Genomic DNA, 7,027 nt, shown 5'->3' with positions numbered 1-7,027 from the left:
TCAAGGAAACTGTGGCAAATAAAGTTCTGAACACCCGAAATGAGTTCCTGTTGATATAATAAAGTTGATTTATTAGGTGGACTGTTACAGAAAGACTATCCCTGGGCCCAATTCTGTATTACAGACAACAGACTGTCACATACTTCATGAGATACTCATTTAAATGTCATACCACACTGATTCTAGTCTTAAAATCTTTTCAACAAAACAGAGAGCCACAGAAGGGAGGTTGACTACACAGCTATCACTGATGGTGTATCACTGAATGACTCCACACACTGTAGCTTGTGCACTGTTGACAAATACACTTAAAAGGTTTACACCACAAATAAGAACGCAATCCCAGGAAAACAGGTGTTTTTGTATAAGAGGAAGACTCACATTAAAAAGGCACACAATTAGGGGATGATTGGGTTTTGAGTTAGGATTAGGTTTAGGAAAGGAAGGTGGTTAGGACTTGGATATGGTGACTTGATGCCCATTGACTTTGGAGATAAATTAATTCTAAAAGATTATTGTACAAAGGCACAAGTAGATTTAGGGATAGGGTTAGAGTTGGGTTAGGGTCAAGTTTAAGGTTAGAGTTGGCTTGATATTCATGGCAATATTTCAAACTCTTGTTGGCTTTTTATTTTAATATACTATAGACTGTCAAAAATCTTATTTAAATAACTCATGAGTTAAAGATTGCATGTGACTTTGTGTTTTGGTCTGCAGTTTGAACCCCAGCTGTTGCATGTTCCTCCCATGGGGCATCAACTGGATTAGGATCTGGTGGTTGGGAGTCAAGGGAAGGTGTGGAAAATTGTGTTCCAGGGATCTCTGTTGGTTCGGTAGTAGGCCACCCTCCCCTTCAGGAAATGAGTGTGACTTTGGAGGTAAAACTGCTTTGACATTTATGAATGCTTGCTAATCTTCCAGGGCGCCTAAATGTAATTGAAATGAAGGCATCTACAACATGATAGTTTGACTTTTTCCAGTTAATAAGGTGCCTATTGTAGTCTGTAAAGTAATTTAAATGATTATTCCTCTTGTGCTGTGTAACTATACTGTAAGGCAGGGGTCTCCAGCCCTGGTCCTGGAAAGCCCCAATCCTGCAGGTTTTATAGGTGTCTTTACATCATCAATGGCTAATGATCTGGAACACCTGTTAATCTTGACTAATTAAGACAATAATTGGTTCAGTTAAGTAGCTGAGAGATTGATTGAAAGGAAAACCAGAAGCCCCAGTCGCTCTCCAGGACCAGGGTTGGAGACCCCTGCTGTAAGGGATGCTTCTGTCTATTCTGTTTACAATGTAAATGTTATTCTTTATTGGATTTAGTCATAAAAAATGATCCGGTAGCACTTTATATTAAGTGTCTCTAATTAGTAGTTAATTAGTAAATACATGTGTACTTACACAGAATCACAATGTTATTATGCATGGTTACAAAGTACTTAATGTGTAAAACGTTTTTGGACTATTTAATCCTAACCCTAACCCTCCTAACCCTAACCCTAATCCTAACCCTCCTAACCTTAACCATATTCTGATACAACTATGTAATTACATATATGGTGCAAAAAGATTTAAACATTAAATACATTGTAACCATGCACAATAACATTGTAATTATGTGTAAGTACACATGTATTTACCAAGTAACTACTATGTGAATACATAGTAATTAGAGACACAATGTAAAGTGTTACCAATTATCCTTATATTGGGACATGCTCTTTGTTCCATTGAGTTATGCTTGGTGACTCAGTTTATTAAAGGAATTTAGTATAACAATTAACTTTTCAGGAACTAATATATTCAGCAGATTTGTAATGATTCATTTTAAGTGGCTACAATTACCTGACAATTTCTCAGTAAATACGTAAATGTTACAGTTTAATAAACTAATAATTGCTTTTTTCATCTTGACAAGGAGAGCAAGTACATACTGTATTGCAATTAGGCAACATCTTTTCCAGTGCCTCGTGCTGTACTTCCATATAAATGATTAAGCAGGAAAACCTCACCCTTCATTCTAAACCTCTTCATGGAAAACCCTTGTGTGGGTACTGTATGTCTGTGAGCATGCGTTTCTACACTCTGTAATTGACAAGGTGCTAGCTGATTTATAGAAGAGATAAGTGTTTCTATTTTTGTTGTTGTTGTTGTTCATTAATATTTTAGTAGCCTTGCAGCAATCTGGGACAACTAGCGATGAAAAGAAAGAATAATTATAGAAAGAGAGACTGGGTCAGTAAGAAAATAAGTTGCAGATGTATTTTAAACATCCCATTAGAAACCTTTACGCCTGTGTACCACAGTAGAAGCATAGCAAAGTGTAATAATGTAAAGTATTGTAAATGTATGGTACAAGGGAAGAGAAAGCAAGTAAACTCTCAATTGAAATCACTGTTATAATGTATCTCTTTATGCAGCAGAGGCTTCTTAGAGCTCAAGTTGATGATATCACGGCAGGTTAAATAGCTAGTGCTTGCCGATGAGGTAGCTGATCATTCAGTTTCTCAGATAAAAAATGTCTAAGATTAGCAATATTTGATATGGTAATATAAACCACAGCAAGCATTTAATTTAGTATATATGAACATGACCCCAGAGCAATTGTTTCCATGCGCGATAGAGCCTGTCTCGCAGCCAGTAGCTCCGGCAGCCTGTGCATGTGACGTTCGACTCAAGGTGCAGAGCAGGGTAAGCTGTGTGGCAGCAGGGGACAAAGCACAGCCACCGGTCCTCCTTTCAGTTCACACAGATAATGAAAAGTCAAGGAGAATGGCTCGTCAACTCAGCAGTTTATGACATGTTAGGTCAAGTTTTTTTTTTCTCTCTTTCTCAAAGAGAACAGCTTTGTTTTTAAAACGCAGCAGATTGGAACATTAAATAAAGCATTTCAGAAACTCAAAAAGGGATTGTAATGATTATGTGTGCGCATTTGGTATTTCTACAATTATACATTTTGATTGATGTGCACGTTCTGAAAGACAGCTGGAGGAGATGGATTTGTATTTGGGGGGAGAGTATATGCGGCACCATTGTAGGCTTAAGGTAACTGTACTAATTTAAATGTAAAGATACAAGAGGCCGGAATTGCTTCTTACACAACAAGGAGGAGCTGCCTTCAAAAAGAAACTGCCTTAGGGCAGAAGGTTTTGTTGCCTACCTAAACTCATGCAATATTAAGCAGCGATGATTTCAAAGATCAATATACCCAGAACTTATCTTGTAAAAGACGTCAAGCCTCAATGTCGTTCAGTAAAAGATGAGTTTGGAGGCCAGTGTTGGTGGTAAGAGAATTTAGCTTCAAGGCAGGGAAAAGAGGCAAAACTTTAAAAAGCAAAATAAATTAAAAAATAATTTATAAAACTATTAATAAATTAAAATAAAAAAAATAAAATTAATAAATTAAAATATAAATGGGAAAAATGAGAAGCTTGGTAACATATATTTTTTATATTAAAATATTTATTAAAATAAAATACATGTATATAATTATTATTTATATTTATATAAAAACAACATCTATATAGTATTAATGGAAAATGAAAAAATACCTTTAATGTAACCAGAAACTTGTCTGCTTTATCATAGAGTGCAAGAAGATGAGAAGAATATAGTCAAGAGAGAAAGATTCTTCACAGTATTTTTACCAACGGCTGCACCATAGGAGACCATTCACATGTGTTCAGTTTCTTTTGAAAACTCAGAGAGAAAGCACAGGTCTGAAGATCCCAGTCGTGTATTGATTGAAATGGAAATGGAAATAGAGTTGTACCTGTGTTTTCGCTGACCTTGCTGAAACAGACAGTGCTGCGCCTGCAGGATTGTGGTATTCTAAGATTACCTTCAATGTATCTTTTTAATGTTTCTGGATCTTTAAATGGATTTGAGATATCTTCTGCTCAATTAATAATGGACTAAGTTTTAGATGCCGTATTGGAAATCATTCTGTTTTGGAAAATGAAGTGTTGCATGTCACTCACAAATTCACAAAGCATTATTTGTAATAAGTGTATAGAGTGCAGAGACCGAAATCTAACAACGTTTAGGAGTTTTAAAACTAAAGCTTTGTAATAACAATGCTTTTGTTTTCCTTTTAGAACAACATACTGGTGTGGAATAAATGCTTTGCAAATATACACGGCTCCCTGTGTCCCTCTGCCAAAATAAACCTTTTTTCATACTGAACCCCAACAATAACATGAATTCAACATGAACATGGGTAGCATTATCATGAACAAACACAAGCTGAAATTAAAACAAAGTGCATGTATACTTCATATTGCTCCATACTTTGGTTACGAACACAGTATGAATAAGCATACAATTCATGTTTACTTTTCAATTAGAACTCAAAGAGAAGAGTCATGCGTTAGTTCATATGTTATTCCAATGGAATTAATGGACTCACCCCCCCCCCCCCCCCCCCCCACACACACACACGAAAATAGCAAGATACGAAATGCATTCTAACATCTATTAATAATGACCGATCTTTGTGAATAGAAAAACAAGGTACAACCCAAAAATTATGTGGTTGTTCAACCATATTGCATCTTACTTCTGAGACAGTGAAGGAGAAATACTCCTCAGCATTCCTGCAGTATAAGGTTGCCATCTATTGGTATGTGGTGTGTTAAGTTAAAATAATAGCATCATTGAAACAGATTGAAGTTTTTGCTCTGGTGCCAAAGAGAGTAGAAATGATTGAACTTACAGTCAGTGGTTTACAGTCTGGATTGTAATTCTGTACTCAAGATGCTGGAATTGTGTCAAATGCGTTGTTGTTGATTATCTATAACCCAAGAATTACGACTATTCAGAGGCTAAATACATATCGGGGGCTCTGGATCATGACACAGTGACTGGTGTTACATAAAAGTTTGGGTGAGGCACATTTGTTCAATTCACTGCACACAAAATGACCCAAAAAATGCCTGACCGTGTGTCATAAAATATTTGCAGAAGGCACAGATGACATAATAAGGACAGAGTTAAACTGATGTGAGATGTCATGTACAGAGTGACACATGACCCACTGGTGTCAGCTAAACTAAGTGTCCACAGTGCAAAACATGACAAAGAAATGATACATTCTGGTAAATGATATTGTTTAAGGCAAAACATTGCGTCTCATTTTAAAATGGCAATGCAGGCATTGACAGGTTTGCAATAGCTTCTGGTAAGAAATAAATGAAATAAAAAAACGGGTACTTGAAAGAGAAGTCTAAATATTAAACACAATCGTTTGGTAACATAGGAGAGGCCCCAGGCAAAAGGACCATCACAAACACTGAGCATGCAGACAATGCCAAAAGGAGTTGGAACTGTCGCTTCAGAGAATAAACACCAGGGAAACAGTCCAGTGTCTGCTTCTACATCAAACAGAAAGTTAACCAAACCATTTGCTTCAAAGCTAGAGGGAGATTGAGATGTTGTTCTTAATTTCATTGTTTTAAGCTTGTAATGGCAATTTATGTAACTAGACCCTGTTCCTTGGTCCAGACATAACATTAAAGATCATGTTTTGCATAAGAAAATGCTGGCTTTTAAGGCAGGATTGTAGACACAATACAGTATGCCCTACTGAGGGGGGTAAAGTATTGTATCATATGTTATATACACCTATGGGCAATAAAGTCTACCAAGATTCCTTGGTAACTATGGTAGTCTTCCATAGTTTAGCTGTCTGCGCATTCACTATTATCTGAATGGCAGTAGACTTTGTTGACTGCCCTATTTGTTTACTTAACTACAGGAAAGATGTGCCGGTATTTACTGCAGTGAATTTTGAAAACCCAGGTTAGTTCCAGCATCAGTTGAACTCCGCACACGCCCCATGTATTTTTGTTTGTTAAATAGTTTTCTATGAGATATTATTTTCCCTCTGGTATATTTTCTTTTTCTGTTGTTGAGAAATATAAAACTTATTTTACTTCTACCACTAATACTATTACTGTACATAGACTGTTTCAAAGTTCTGCATATGGTCGTGGGTTCAAATTATGTTTTACGTAGCCTACTACACCTTTAAAAAAAAAAAAATCTTCTCTCAACCCAACCTCACAACTGAGGTGAGCATGCTTGAATGTGTTTTACACTTGACCTATCGGGATTGTGATATTTTCGTTGCTATTTCCAGCCTGATGAAGGGAGCACATGCTTGAGAGAGCCTACATGGCTCTGGAAATCAAGTACATCTCATTAGAAGTCTCTGCAGACAACGTATTTATTTAGAGACTCAAACATGTGAAAATGTGTTATAAAAGTCACACTATTACGTTCAGAGAGTTGAGGGCTTGGGTAGATTGTAGAGTGGGTTTTGTTTCACTTGGTGTGCGTGCGTGTGTGTGTGTGGAAGTTGCTATAGTTGTCAGCACTCTCCATGGTAGAGATGTTTGTGATAGCATGAATAGTAAGATGGGCAGCACTCTCAATATATGCACAGTAAGGATGTGGTAATGTGACTCTCACCTGTAAGGAGAACCTCTCATGTAGTGAGGGAGCAGCACAGTCTCCATGTCCATCCAATGAATGCTGTGTAATCTGGATACAGTCCATTGAGAGCTAGGCCGAGACTTGGTATCAGTCCAGTCCATCGGGGTTTTAAGGGAATTTGTACAGTGTCCGGTCAGAACCACTGGTAGTGATGTCCGGTTTTGAAATAATGGAAAGTTGGCAACCCTATCCAGTACTGATGTCATGATGTTCAAATATCTTTTAGTAATTTCATCAGCGGTTGTAACTGTGAAGAGTGTTCTGTTTCCACTCACACCCAGTCACCATAGTAACAATGCAGGGACTGCGGTTCTGTTCTATTGATCTGGTCAGGGTCTACGATCTGTCAAATGCTTCTTATCGTGAAAGATCCCCAGTGTGATCAGCACCACAGCAACCCTATTACAGGTCATCCTCACTGTGTGCCGAGGCAACTGCTCAAGCAGGAAATTACTTGGCCACAGAGGTCGATGCTTTTCACTGTCCTATACGCCCTGGCTCTTAGAGACAGAAGCACAACAATGACACTTA

The sequence above is a fragment of the Acipenser ruthenus genome, chromosome 9 (genome assembly GCF_902713425.1).
Source record: "Acipenser ruthenus chromosome 9, fAciRut3.2 maternal haplotype, whole genome shotgun sequence".
Lineage (NCBI taxonomy): Eukaryota > Metazoa > Chordata > Actinopteri > Acipenseriformes > Acipenseridae > Acipenser > Acipenser ruthenus.
The sequence above is the reverse complement of the archived record's forward strand: the minus strand, read 5'-3'. Positions refer to the sequence as shown.